This window comes from Lissotriton helveticus, chromosome 5_1 (assembly GCF_964261635.1).
Source record: "Lissotriton helveticus chromosome 5_1, aLisHel1.1, whole genome shotgun sequence".
NCBI lineage: Eukaryota > Metazoa > Chordata > Amphibia > Caudata > Salamandridae > Lissotriton > Lissotriton helveticus.
In genome coordinates this window covers 792,318,820-792,334,160 of record NC_136065.1, presented here as the reverse complement: position 1 = coordinate 792,334,160, position 15,341 = coordinate 792,318,820, and the positions used below count along the sequence as shown (strand labels likewise).

General features: G+C 41.7%; 1 protein-coding gene across 10 annotated transcripts in view; it reads right to left on the bottom strand.

Annotated features, from left to right (window-relative positions):
- Window positions 1-15,341, bottom strand: part of LOC144754917 (protransforming growth factor alpha-like) — a 1,071,904-nt gene that overhangs the window by 585,771 nt on the left and 470,792 nt on the right. The window lies entirely within an intron of this gene.

Genomic DNA, 15,341 nt, shown 5'->3' with positions numbered 1-15,341 from the left:
TGTTGATGATCAATTCACGATGGCGCACTTGAAATTCTGATTAGAATGATTTTTCTGTTGCTTTGACCTTATCCTCCCCAGCAAGTGTGTGAAATTTATTGTTGTCATTTAGTCACACCTCAATGAAAAACCACACAGCCCGGGGGAAGAGGGTTAGGGTTTGAAAATTGGATGGGAATGGAGGTTTTTGGGAAAGTTTTGTGGAGAGAGGGAAAAAAAACACAGCATGGACAAACAACAAATGAAGAAAAACAAATCTTTGGATTTGAAAGATATTCATAAATCTTTTAAGGTACATAAAGGAAGTGCACTATTGCATGCATGAAGTTGTTTGCTAAATGGATGGTTAAGTTACTCAAAAGTAGTGCTTACTACAACTTCCTAGTAACTATGAAGAAACAATTTGACAGTACAGGGCTTCAGTAATAATTATAATTACGCAATTTCACTTGCCTCTCTGCCCTCAGAGTGAATAAACACTTATAGTTATTAGTACATTAAATTAGTTTTAAAAATAGCAAAGAAACTTATCAGATAGCTGGAGGGATGAATTTGAAGCAGAGAGCAAACAAACGCACAGAGTCACACTCGTAGAAGTTCAAGTTCACAACAATAACATTTAAAAGATAAGGAGAAGTTAAGAGGATACTGTAACTGTATGTTGTAGTTGTCCTGTTGAATTTGTGAAGTTGCATGCATCCAGCCATTCCTCTTATTCGCGGTACTCCTCCATTCCATCTGACGCTCCGTCGATCAATCTTGGTGACCAGACACACAGTCCACTGCCTGCCTGATGCGGAATTGCCGATCGCTAATGGTAAGTCAGTCAGTCAGTCAAAATACACTTTATTCGATTTTTGTTAAAATCATAAAAGGACAAAACACAATACAATACAAATTTTTAAAACAACAAAAAATTTGATTGCAAATTTATAACACAAATTATTAATTTCATTTGTCTTCATACTTACAATGGTTAAAATTACAATAAAACCAGATTTAAGATTAAATTAAAATAAGGTTTTCCCAGATATTCTTTTCTTCCTTGATCTGAAGGCAGCTGTTAAGTAACATGCAACACTAAAGATGGTTTGAGTGTCTGCCAGCAATTGAAGAAATATTAAAGCTGGCCTTACTTGGATAAATCCAGTAGCCTTTAATACAGGAAGTAAATACTTTGCCCTCTCAGTAGTGTACATGCCACAAAAAAATATAAAATGGAGGGTATCCTGGATGGTAAGTCTGAGTTAATCGTTTGTTCCATGGCACTGGGTAAATGCCGGCCTGTAATTGTTGATGGAGAAACAAGAAGTGATATTAAAACACCACGGTGAAAAAAAATATGGGCGATTTTTGCGGATCGTGCCAAAATGCTCTCTGCAACTAGGCCCAAACCCCCCTTTTCCACCATGGCTTTTCTTCAAACCACTTGCAATCAAAATGAGACCTTCCCAGCAGTGCTCCCGAACCCATAAACCCAAAAATCTAGAACCCCCCAAACAGCCCTCCAAAAACATGCAATACTGCTAAAAAAAAACTTTTCCTTTTTTAAAAAATTGTTTTTTTATTTGACATCTCATAATTGCAGAGACAGACATAGAGAGCAGCATTTTAGTCTCCGAACATATTTAACAAGAACAAAAATAAAACAACAGTTAATATAGAGAGCAGATATCAAAAAGAAAAAGGCCGCAACATTGTTTACATTAGTGGACAGAGTCTAGCTAGCCACTCTGATATTATTACTCCAATTCTCAATTGGTTTCCAAATCTTAATGCCCCGGGCTTTAGCCCTCATACCTTTACAGGCAAAGATCGCCTTCTCTTGATTAAACATACCTAAGAGTCGTGATAGCCACATCTGGAAGTTGTGGGATCTGTATCTTTCCAACGGGCTGTTAATCTAATACGATACACAGCTGTCCCCAAAAAGAGAGATGTTTCTTCTTCGATGGTGTGTGACAGTGTATTATCATAGCCCAAAATGTACAAGGTGGGGGATTCGGCCACTGGATGTCCAAACACTTCCTGCCAAAAACCCGTTATCATATTTTTCAAAATGAATAATTTTTCACATTCATAGAGCATGTGGAGTAGATGTGCCACAGTTTTTCCGCATCTAGGGCATTCGGAGTTAGCTCTTTTCCCCCAAGAGTAGAGTTAAGCAGGGGTAAAATATAAATCATACAAAGTCTTATACAACTGTGCTTTCAAATTAGAAGGCATAAACAATTTTGTTGACAATATAAGTAACATATCAATATCAACATTGGGGTTGTTTAGTTTCCTTGACCAGCCCTGCTCAACAGCAGCAACATCATCCCGTTGACTGTCAATTAAAATATCATAGATTGTGCCAATCCTAGTTAAAGGTCTTAATAGACAGTCAATTAGAGGGATATTCTCTAATATGATATCCACACTTTTTAGGTCTAGAATCGTACTGATCTGAATAAATTTGAATGCGCTATTGCTGGGAATAGAAAACTTAAGTTGTAGCTGTTGGAATCTTTGACCAGCAGGAAACAGTAAAAAATCACCAAGAGTCAAAACTCCACAAGTTTCCCATTTCCTAGCAATCATATCATATATAGATGGTGGTAATAAGGTAGAATGCCATAACGAGGTGTACTTATTATGGTTAGTAATGCTCAAATGTCTTCTAGTTTTCTTCCAAATACCCCAGACACTCAATATAATCTTAAATTTCACTTTTTTGAAATATGAAGGTTCAAGTTGTTTTACTAGGAGACCTCTAGCCTTATCCCCGATAACCAGTTCAAATATTGAGGGAATATAGTTCTCCCCTGCTTCACTTCCCAGAGATTTTATACAGAATAGAGGCTTCATCTGCTGAAGCAAGGCTGCCAACATATAGAATCCCAAATTAGGAATTGCAAGGCCCCCTCTTAAAACTGGGAGAGATAAAAAGCGGATAGATCTCCTTATCTTCCCATATCCCCATATGAACTTACTCATCTGGGATTCGAGGGCCTTGATAGTTTTATCATCCACCAATAACGGGATCGCCCGAAACAAGTAAAGGACCCGGGGTAGAATGTTCATCTTAAAAAAATTGCCTCTTCCAGTAATCGAGAGATGTATGCCATCTATCCGCTTTAAATCTGTTTTAATTTTTTGTATAAGAGGATCATAGTTTATTTTGATGATCTCGTCAGTTTTAGGGGATATGCGGACTCCCAGAAAAACGGCACTTTCTACTTTCCTGGAATCTATAAATTGAGTATTTTGGGTACATATAACCATCGTTTTATCCCTATTTAAGGAATACCCCGAGACTTGGCCAAGTGTTTGAGTAATCTGTTCAATTTCGATTATTGCGTCCTTGGGGTGTGATGTTACTACCGCCACATCGTCGGCGTAGGCTAATATTTTAGTGTCAAATGGACCCAGAGTAATTGGTCTAATTGCCTCAGCGTTTAACAATTTTATAATAAGGGGATTTATATAGAGGGCAAAGAGAATCGGGGAACATGGGCATCCCTGCCTAGTCCAACGGGATATATCAAAGAGCCTCGACTCCTGACCCATCGCCAAAACTCTGGCCTTCTGTGAGAAGTACATTGCTTTTAAAGACTTCATAAAACTTGGTCCCATATTATTTTGCTCTAAAACTGCCCACAAGAATGCCCATGAGACCCGATCAAAGGCCTTCTCGGCATCCAGGAGGACCACCGACATCCGGCCCCCCGCGACAGCCACGGCATCAAACAGGGCAATGACACGTCTAGTGTGATCCGTAGTGCCCTTGCCCGGGATGAAGCCGTGCTGCCACGGAGAGACCAGACGCTCGATAGTCCCCCTGAGCCGATTAGCCAAGATCTTCGAGTATACCTTCGAGTCTGAATTGACAAGAGAAATAGGGCGATAGGATGAGGGCAGTTTAGGATGTTTATCTTTTTTTTAAAAAAACACAATATTCGTTTCCAACCATGATCTAGGGTGAATGCCACTGACTTGGATTCCTATAAATAAATCGAGGAGTAGGGGAGTTATAATATTACCCAGGATCTTATGAAGCTCGAGTGGAATTTTGTCTGGGCCTGCCGCCTTGCCCGCAGCTAGTTCTGCTAGAGCAGTTTGTACTTCACTCATAGTTATATCTCTTTCTAAATCTTGCCTAGTATCCGTATCTACCCCTAGGGTGCTTTCAGACTCGGCAGCCCATCTAACCACTTCTTCTTTAATTGTAGCAGGGTCAGAGGAGTCCTCAATATTATACAGTTTCTCATAAAACTTTTTAAAGACTTCTAATATAGTCTCAGGTGTTGTATATTCTTGACCTTCTGACTCTATGCACACAATTGAATTGAGAGACTGTTTTTGCCGAGTGCTGAGTGCAAGCTGCTTCCCCACCCTCTCTCCTGTTTCATAAATCTTATTACGATGGGATTGATAGATCTCAGCTGCCCTTTGAGTAAGCTTACTATTTATCTCTGCTTTGAGAATCGCCATTTCTCTCAGGATTGAACCCCCCTCTCCGCCCTGAGCAATTATGGCAGTATGCTTCTCTTCTATTCTAGCTAGCTCTTGAAGCTGAAGTTCATTCAAAATTGCACTCTCTTTCCTCTGCCTAGCTACATAACTAAGTGTCTCACCCCGTATTGACCCCTTAAAACAATCCCACACCGTGTTTCTAGATGAACTATATCGATTGCAATCCAGAAATCCTTGCGCCCATGCCTTGATATACTCAATATATTCCCTATTGACGAGCAATTTTCTATCAAAGGTCCAGCTCGAGCGAGGTCTAACCATATTATCTATGCTAACAGAAAGTACTAAGGGATTATGGTCCGCTATAATCTTTGGTAATTTAAAAATTCTTGCCTGGCTAGCCCAATTACTAGACATCCAAATATAATCAATGCGGACGTACTTATTGTGGGGATAGGAAAAGTATGTGTACCCTGGGTCTTGCGGTTGCTTCAAATCCCATATGTCAGCCAAGCCTAAGCTTTCCTTGAGTTGGGAAAGAGCATTATAGACTTTAGGCTTACGGCCAGCATATTTATTTCGAGCTTGATTATGTGCTAGATCCATTTTTGGCAAGGAGATATTGAAGTCACCACAAAATATAAGTGCCTGAGACCAAGATGAAAGTTCCGTCTCAAGATCAATAAATATAGAGGGGTCATCTTAGTTAGGGGCATAAATAGAACATATTGTGATCCCGAACTTAAATTCCACGATGACCCACCTGCCCATAGAATCAGTAGCTACCCGTATGGCCTCACCCAAAAATGGCTTAGCAAATATAGCAACCCCTCTAGTCCTAGAGGTATGAGATGTACATACCAGCAAGTTAAATCCAGGGACCCTTAATATTCCCCTTTCCGCCCAAGGGATATGGGTCTCTTGAAGACATATTATATCGAATGCATTCTGGGTAATTATCCCACACATTTGTTCTCTTTTCGCCCTATCATTGAGGCCAGCCACATTCCAGGAGCAGAGTTTTACCCTAGCCATGCTGCGCTTTGTTTTTTTTCCCAATCCAAATCTGCTATGAAACCAAACTTAACTCTATATTCTACGTTAACACTACAGTTTATTTTTCTGATTCTGCTTCTACAATCATGATTGCCTTTTTTAAGCATTTTCTCCCAGCTGCGCTCCCCCACCCCCACCCCTTGACCCTTGAACCCCCCCCACCCTCCAAAATATGAGGCAGTTAGACTCCATTAGAGTCTGTGGTGAAGGACGTGCATTGTCACTCTAGTGCTCTCAATCTAAACAATTAACAATTAACAAAAATCCCAGACCCATAAGTGGTAAATCCTAAACAAAAAAAAGAAAGCAGTTGTACACACTTTTATCCCCTCTTTTTCTTCTCATGTAAGGCTATCTAAATACTCTTTTGCCTTAACCTCAGAGGTAAAAAACTTTGTTTGGTCACCGTTGATTACTTTCAATCTAGCTGGATTATTTAAGTACGCCTGAAGCTTCTTATCTTGAAAAGGTTTTATGAGTTGGCGCAAGCGCCACCTCCGCTCAACTGTTGTATGACAAAAGTCAGGGCGTACAAAATAGGTTATGTGACCGCTAGATTTTTTTGCCTCTGGCCTCGCTTTCTCCCAAACTGCTTGTCTCAGTATAAAATTGCCAAAATATACTAATAAAGCTCTTGGATACGCACCGGGTTTTGGGGCATTTCGCATGGTAAGAGGTACTCGGTGTGCACGCTGCACCTCTAGGTCCCAATTCGACGCTGACAGTTCTGGTAGGGAGTCTTGCAGTAATTTGACCATAAAGGAGCGAGCGTCACCCCCCTCTGCTCCTTCAGGGACACCCAGGACCCGCAGATTATTTCTACGTAGGCGGTTTTCCATGTCTTCCAGTTTCCACATCACATCAGAGAGCTCCTTCTCATGGGTGTCGATCTGCTCACGATTTGCAGCAATCTCGGACTCATTACCAACCACTCTCGTCTCCATCTCAGTCATACGGTCATTGAACGAGGTAATTTTCCTTGAGAGCTTGCGGACCACTCCCTGCACCTTCCGTAACTCTGCTTGTGCCTTCCGCCCATCGTGAGAGGTCTCTTCTCGATGTGCCGCAATGGCTAGCAGCACAGTCTCAATCGTGGGGGCAGACTTATCTATTGAGGACCCTAATTCCGGCTGCTGAGTCAATCCATGTAGACTTGCTGGTGCTACTATGGGAGGCATACTGCTTGTAGATGCGTAGTCCCATGTCAACTCAGCTGAATCATGATGGCTCCTTCTGTGTCTTAATACAGTTTTTTGAGCAGTTTTCACTGCCTTAATACTAGTTTCATCATCACTAGAGTCACTTAAGTTTGAGCCTGTACCTGTCGACCAGCCCAGCTCATCCGAAAAAGAATAGAAATCGCTTGGGTCCTTATCCTTTTCCTTATCCTTATCCCTGTCTTTGTCCTTGTCTGGGTCATCATCGCTCTGATTACATAGGTCTTCGAGGAGTATCTCCTTTTGTTTCGGCTGCAGAGCGCCCTGATTTTCCAACCGAGACTCGGTCTGGGTCTCCATAGGTATAGCTGCGACTGGGTCTAGATGTATGTGCTCCAGACTATGATTTTCAAGTTTGACAGGAATTACAGGGATTGCAGGGATTGCAGTTACTATATTATGAGGAATATTGTGTGGAGTACTTACCACTCCAAGATTGCCTACGTTGGTATCTGCACCCGAGATAACCGTGGAGGATATAATAGGTTGTACAAGTACTACGCCTACTGCCTCAGACCCTTCCAACAGTTCTGGTTGTATAGCTGATATAGCGTTTATACCCCCGGGGATGCCATCAACAGTTCCTGTAGTTACAGTCAGAGGGGGAGTATTGAGCAGGTTAGCATTCATCAGTGACAGGACTGTTATCAGTGAGTCAGCCAGCCCACTTGAAATAGTCTGCCCGTTTGTTATCACCAGTGCATTCTTCCTCAGCCCGTCCATACTCTCCACACTAATCCTGCTCACCGTATTATCCCGGGCTCCCTCTCCTTCTGTCTGTTCTCCTCTGTGTGTAGCAGTTTCAGTGACAACAGCCGATTCAGTTTCTTTTCCAACGTGGATTTTCTTCAAACCACTTGCAATCCAAATGAGACCTTCCCAGCAGTGCTCCTAGACCCCTCAACCCACCCCAAAAAATCTAGAACACCCCCAAGCAGCCCCCCAAAAACATGCAATACCGGTATCCCCAAAACATGGCAAATCGCGCAGTTAACAAAAAATTGCTGTTTTCAGCATTTCCACTACTTCAATCCTCTTGAAACTTACCAGGACACTTGTTCCAGCGATTCCCAAGAATCTCAGCAAGGCAGAATAAAATCGATCCACTGGAAGGTGTACGACTACTTTTCACCCTAACACACGCGCCCGCAAAACACCAAAAAAGGCCAAAACTTGGCCAATTCTGGACCACAACATGCTAACCCCCCTAAAACCTTGCCAACATAATTATGAACGAGCCTGCATCGGGCCCTGAGCCCTAGACTCCGTGGGAACTCTACCAAATTAAACCCAAAAACCCTAGTAAACCGCACTGAACCCTAAACCCTTGATATGCTTTGTCTGTTAGTGTCAAAGAGCCTAGGTATGCTACATCAGGTTGCTTCACTCAGTGGTGCCTGCTTGACCATCTGCATGGCCCTGCCGCAAGCAAGGGCCAAAAATCCGTTACGCTCAAATATTTGCGAATTTTCCGCAATTTCGCGAGATTCGCAGATTGCGAATTTGCCGCCGACAAACAGCAAATTTCGCGAGCATAACATATTTTTGCCCCTGCTTGCATACCACGACTAGACAGACATGTAGTTCTGCTGTACTAGTTGTTGTAGACTGGTTTACCTCTTTGCCACTCACAAATTGGCCATAGTTCTTCCATAAACCGACGCTGGTGATGATCCATCCATCCCAGTGAGTGACTGTAAAGAAAAAATTTATATTATTTAATCAATCATTATGGTATATTGGCAAACAGTAAGTCCAAGGACATTTTGCATATTGGAAAATGCAAAGTAGTGGCTCCTGCAGTTGAAGTACAATTTGAATTAAACAAGGTAAAAAAAAGCAGAGTAGACTTGAGTTACATTTAGTGTGTAAAAGATTAAATAATAACAGAAGACATATGATTCATTTCATGCACAACAAACAAACAAACAGCAATTGCTTTCATCAGAGACAGCCAGCCATTGCTGTCCACTGCATGCCATCTTCTTCTCATTATTCATTACCTGTTCCACTTTTTTGTCCGCATCTTCTTCTGAAAGTGAGGGCCCACAGGGCAACCTCTCCTGTCAATTTCAGAAGTAACTGTCAGCAATCAGCAAGCATGTAGTCAGTAATTCCAGTCCCACTTGAGGGGACTCGTCGACGAAGACAAAGTTTCTTTATTCTGCGTAATCCAGCCATCTGCCTTGAGGGAAATGGATAGGGGGAGTCTGGAGGAGGAGGATAGAGGAGCATTATTGAGTTGTGAACTTGTGAACCTCAGAAATACAGACTGCGGCACCTTCAAATCAATAGGGAAATAAGATGAAGACAGTGCTGCTGATGGACTTGTTGTGATTAGTTGATTAGAGTTTTGTTGTGGTAAAAGTTGCAAAACAAAGAAACACACACAGGAATAAAAGTGAATAAGGACGAAAAAAAAGGAAGTCATTTTTCAGGCCTTGGTGTCAGGAAAGTAGAGCTCGTCCTCAAACTCTATGAATTGAGACGGGAGTAGGTCAGCTAACAGAGAAGAACTTCCGTCACCTAAGTCAGTGTCCTCTTCTTCCTGCATGCATTCACTTATTTTGTAATCTGGTGGTATGAAGTGCTGATTCATCTTGATCAGTGTTAACCTCTCCACATTTTTGGGTGAGAGGCGGGCCCTTTTTGAAGTTACAATGGCACCAGCAGCACTGAAAGCACGTTCAGAAGACACACTTGCGAGTGGAAAAGACAAATAATTTAGAGCCAGGTTGGTGATCAGTCGCCATAGAGGCCTTTTCCTATACCAATACAGCAATGGGTTCTGATTAACAAAGACCTCTGTTGGGTTATCCAGATAGGCCTGCACCATCGACTCAAGGTTCTCCAGGGTTGCTCCACTTTGCGTACCATCTGTGGCCTTTGCATCACTGGAACGATGAGTCTCACAACCTCTGGTCCGAACTGTTGTCTCACAACCTCTGGTCCGAACTGTTAAGAGTCAAAAACCCCCGATTTATAGTCAACTGTCCCAGGATTCCGAACTATCTCTTGTCAGCTGGAATATAGCAGGACTAAAATCCAAATTGAAAATTAAAGAATGGTTAAATTGGGTCGATAACAACTGTGACATATTGTTGCTACAAGAAACTTGGTGTACAACTACACCAACAATGGAGGGTTTTTGTTGTTATAACTTAAAGGCCTCCCCCTCTCTTATGGGTCGGCCCAGTGGGGGCCTAGCTATTTGGTCCAAAATAAAATCCGGGGTGCAAACTAAATTGATCCCTACACCAGGTAATTGTTTTATGGCTATGAAGTACATTAACAGAATGAAATTGTGTATTATTAATTTTTATAATAATGATTTTGTAACTCGTCCTAATGATAATTTTATTTCATTGTTTATTTTCATTGATGATATTATGGAAGGGAACAAGTACGGGGCATTTGATGGCATTTGCATTGGGGGGGATTTTAATGCCCATATGTATCGCACAAGCCCATTATGCAAAAACGGCGAGGAGCTGAAAAACCATCTAGCCTCCCGCGACCTAGTAAATGTAATGGAAAATGCGGGTTCTAGTGTAAATAATATAACAACACCTACTTTTATAGGTCATGGCTGTGCCTCCACGATAGATTACATATTTACATGCCCATCAATAAGCGATATAATTCTAAAAGCAGAAGTCATCTGTTCCACTTATAGCGACCACTATCCGCTTAGAATATATTTACACAATCCTCAGACCATGAAGGCTGCAGCAAAGTCAGAGATTGGGCCACAAAATCTGGCATTATCTACCGATAGATTAAGACTAGTATGGAAGGGGGTGGACAATAAAGACATTCTAGCCAGAGTAATTAAGAAACACCCTGAGACAGTAGAGACCTGTCTATCACTCGTGAGTCCTGGTAGTGATGTGGTTGATGCCTTTGGCAACCTTTGTGGGGCCATTAAAAGAGAATCCTCTAAACCAGCTAGGAAGAACATAGCTCATGGTCCCCGCTGGTTTGATTCTTTTTGCTCTAAGGCCAATAGGGACCTGAGGGATGCCTTAAAAACGACTCCAAGGGATACTTCACTCGTGAGAGAGTTAAGATCAAAATATAAAATTGCCCTACGCATTAGATCCGAGGCTATAGTGATTAATCACTGGGAATCTCTCACGCGTACTGCCACATTAAAGGAGACAACAGGCTTCTGGAGAGAAGTTAAATCCCTAAGATCTTTTGGTTGTAGCATCAACCCAATCAACTGTAACATAACGGGTGAGGCGTGGGTAGAGCATTTTTCTCAAATTTATGCTATATCAGCCACTCCTCAAGATATTGTCCCCCTATCCAATAGCGCTGCACCTCTGACCTTTTCACTAATGGAGGTCGAGGATGCTATAATTGATAGCGCCAGTAATAAAGCCCCCGGCCCGGACGGGCTTTCTATTGACCAGATTAAATCAGAAATTAATTTCTGGGCCCCCCTTTTATGCAACCTATTTAACAACCTGAGTGATAGCTCAACCCCAGAATCTTGGTCGAACAGTGTCATCGTACCAATATTTTAAAAAGGTGACAGGTCGGATCCCGCCTGCTACCGTCCGATCTCACTGATCGATAATACGCTAAAGGTTCTTGGAAGGGTAATCTTTAAACGGATAAGGAATTGGGCTGAGGATAACAACGTTCTTCATTGTAGTCAACTGGGATTTAGAAGCCAAGTAGGCACTGTTGAACAATGTCTAAATTTAAATTTGATTATGGCTAAATACATTATTGTTAAAAAATCCCCTCTTTATTTAGGTTTCATGGATCTGAGTTCCGCTTTTGATTTTGTTAATCGTTCTAGGTTGTGGTCACTTCTGCTTGATTATGGTTTGGATGACTCACTGGTATATTTTCCTTCTGATCTGCATAGGGACTTAAAAGCGAGAGTACGAATCAATAATGATGGTGATTTATCCAATGATGTTCTTATTAGCAGAGGAGTTAGACAGGGCTGCGTACTCGCCCCACTGCTTTTTATTTTATATATTAATGGGTTGAGTAGCACTTTGAGTAAGATTTCTAAGGACGTCCCAATTATAAATGGCTCCCCCATTACTACCTTACTCTATGCGGATGACGCAGTATTAATGGGGCGTACCCCGAATGCTTTACGCATTTTAATTTCTGGGTTTGTTGCCTTTATGTCCGACCTTGGTTTAAATACCAATTTTAAAAAATCTTTTATCATGAATTGCGGCCCAAAAAAGTACAATATCACATCAATTAAATCCGGCAACAATATTTTAAAATGCACTAGCACTTTCCCCTATTTAGGGTTGTTGTTCTCCAACTCAGGCTCATGGCAGCCACATGTTGCCTATGCGAGAAATAAAATTGGCAAGTCAATAAATTCAATTTTATCTCTCCGCCAACCCAAACTGGCTGATGTTGTTACACCCCTGCTCAACATTTATCGTACTCAATGCCAGCCTACTGGGACATATGGAGCAGAAGTGTGGGGTTATTGTAACAGCACGGCTCTCCAGTCGGAGGAAAATAGATTTTGTAGGAGGGTGTTGGGGGGAGTTCTCTGTGCCCCTACATTTATCTGTCATAATGAACTGAGGCTACCATATATTGTTGATTTTATTAGGTCTCGGCCTGCTCTTTTCTGGATCAAAATATGGTTAAACCCAGCAGCATCCTTAACGCGCAGTATAATATCTGACTGTTTGTTAAGTGATAGATTCTATCACATACCTTGGTTAAAGGCAGTCAAGAATAGCCTGCAGAGCGTGGGTCAAGGTTCTTTATTTAGCTCCCCTAATTCTATTGTACCCGCTCATAAGAATAGTATTAAACGGGCATTGCTTGACTCATATAAAGAGGAACGAATGAGATCTGAGTCTACTAAACCTGTTGTTATTAGATATCTGCGCATTATTGACTAAGGTAGTGATAACTTGAATAATTTTTACAGATATTTGTTAATACCAATAGGAAAGTGGAACCGGAGCCTTTTATTTAGGTTTCGGGATGGAAGCATAGTTAATCTGCTCAGCTTCCCCCTTGGCTATAACAAAAAATTAGAAGAGTTGGATTGTCCCTGCCCTTATGGCGGAAAACAAAGTTTATTGCACTATCTCTTTTTCTGTGGCCATTACAAATTGTATACCTGTAAATATTTAAGGCCGATTCTTCATAAATATAACATTAGAGACTTCAATCTCGCATTAAAATTTTTCCAAATGATGCACTCAGATGATGTTATATATACTGTAAGCTGCTTTATAAAAGTTTGTGTGAGAGCGAGGGCAAGCATGGAACATGGATAACGGATAACAGTAGTAAGTTACTTTTATGCATTTTTTGTACCTTATCATTTTGTTGCAAATTGACTATAGATTTATTTGTATTTGTGCCTCGATACAAACGATCACTTCGGGAGTATATAAATTGAACACTGTGATTAAGTATTCATATAGATTAATGTTCCTCCCTTCATTATGTATTTTGCACTTTATATTATGTACATCGCACTTTATGATATATGTGCTGCCTAAACCCAATTGGATAATCAGTTTTTTAATCTTTTATATATGTTTTTAATCTGTTTTAAATGTATTTTCATTCTGTATGTACTTTTATGGATGTACTAAAAATCCGAATAAAGATCATTTGAATTGAATTGAATTGAGTTAGCCAATCTACTTCCAACAATATTATGGCTGGGCCTGGTGCAGGTGAGGATGATGATACGGTTGCTGGTGTCGTTAACGGCTGTGAGGGAAAGTGACTCACTTCGGCCACAGATTCAGAAGTGGAACTTGACGCCGGATGGCCTGCTGATTCAGTAGTACTTCTGCCGGCTCCTTCAATGTTCTGCCGCTCTTTTTCTAACCGAGTGGCTGACAGAGCTAACCAATGTTTGTACTTTGAAACATCTGCTTCATTAAAAGGAATGAATGCTTTGCTGGCCACGGCCTTTTTGTACCGTGGATCAAGAATAGTGGCACAAATGTAATGTTGTTCTGTATGTATTTTTTTAAGCCTTTCATTGTCAACTAGGCGGCTTAATAACCTCTCCGCCAACTGATATGCGTCTTGCTTTTCAGCATCATCTCGGAACGTTGAAGACCCTGCCTTCAGTTGGTGCTCTAGCATGCGCAACAAAGGGATAGCTTTGCCAAAAGAACAGTCCTCCCTGCTGACTTCACGCGTGAAGACCTTAAAAGGACGAAGCATGTCTGTCAGGCTTGCAACAAGCTTCCATTCCTCCAACTCTAGCCTCATGTCTTTCATAGTAGAACCCAGTTCATAGACATACTCATTGATTACCCCCCACTGCTCAGACAGACGCTCAAGCATGTAGAAGGTTGAGTTCCAATGTGTTGCCACCTCCTGAATGACTTCTTTGACTGGCAGTCTACGTTCATGTTGCATGCTCCTCAGCTTCTTCCGGGCCTTAAAAGAATGGCTGAAATGTGTGCAGATTCTTCGGCAGGTGGTCAGAAACTTGCTGACTGTGATTTCTTTTTCCAAGAAATCTTGCACAACAATGTTAATACTGTGCACCAAACACGGCACTCTGAAATAGCCACCATCATTTATGGCCCTAACTAAATTACTGCCATTATCCGTGGAAACTTAACTAATCATGCGATTTCTTGGATGCAGCCATTCATAGACCTTCCTGTCAAACTCCTCCAAAAGGTTAGGTGCAGTATGAGATTTCTCCATGGCAAACATGGCTACTGTTGCATGTTTCCGAGTAGCTTGAAAAACTGTGTCCGTGTCAACACCTGCTTTTAACTTGTCTTTAACCCCTGCAAAAGAGACCCAGTGTGCAGTGATGCACATGTAATCAAGGGCTTGGCAACTGGTCCACATGTCTGTTGTCAGGTGGATAGTGTGAACAGCACTCTTCTGAATAGCTGCGCCAATCACCTCCAGCACATCTTTATGGAGTGCTGGAACAGAAACTCTGGCAAAATAGTACTGGCTAGGAACCTTCCATTTAGGGCAGACTGTTGCCACAAATTCTAAAAAACCCACCCCTTCCCCGAAAGAAATAGGGAGACGGTCCAGCGCTAGCATTTTAGCCAGCTTTGCGTTATACAGTTGGGTGGTTGCGTTCAAATGGCGCATCCGACCAAAACATGCTTCTAATGGTGGGCTGGATTGTTTTACGTGATGATGATGATGATGATGCAGACTTCTTCAAACCAGTTAGGCTCATTGATGTACTTTTTCGCATTGGTGTCTCTCCCAGACTCTTAGGGCCAGATGTAGGTAGGCTTTTACCGGGTGGTAACGGCCGAAAACCGGTAAAATCGGCCGTTACCGAGGAAATGAGATGTAGGAGGCCGGAAAATACCGATGTTCTTAAAATCCGAGTCGGAAACATACCGACTCGGTAAGAATGACCCGGTAAAATTACCGTGTCGGAATCTACCGTATACATAAATACCGCGTTCGTATTTTCCGACTCGGTAAATCAGAAACGGTAAAATAAGCCTTGGAGATGTAGGTAAGCCCAAAAATACCGATTCTGCCGAAAAACGGTATTTTTAAGTCGGTATTTACCATGCATTGAAAGCAGGTGGTAACCAAGGGAGGGCTATAAAAAAAGTCCCAAAATGCACCTCAGGACCCATG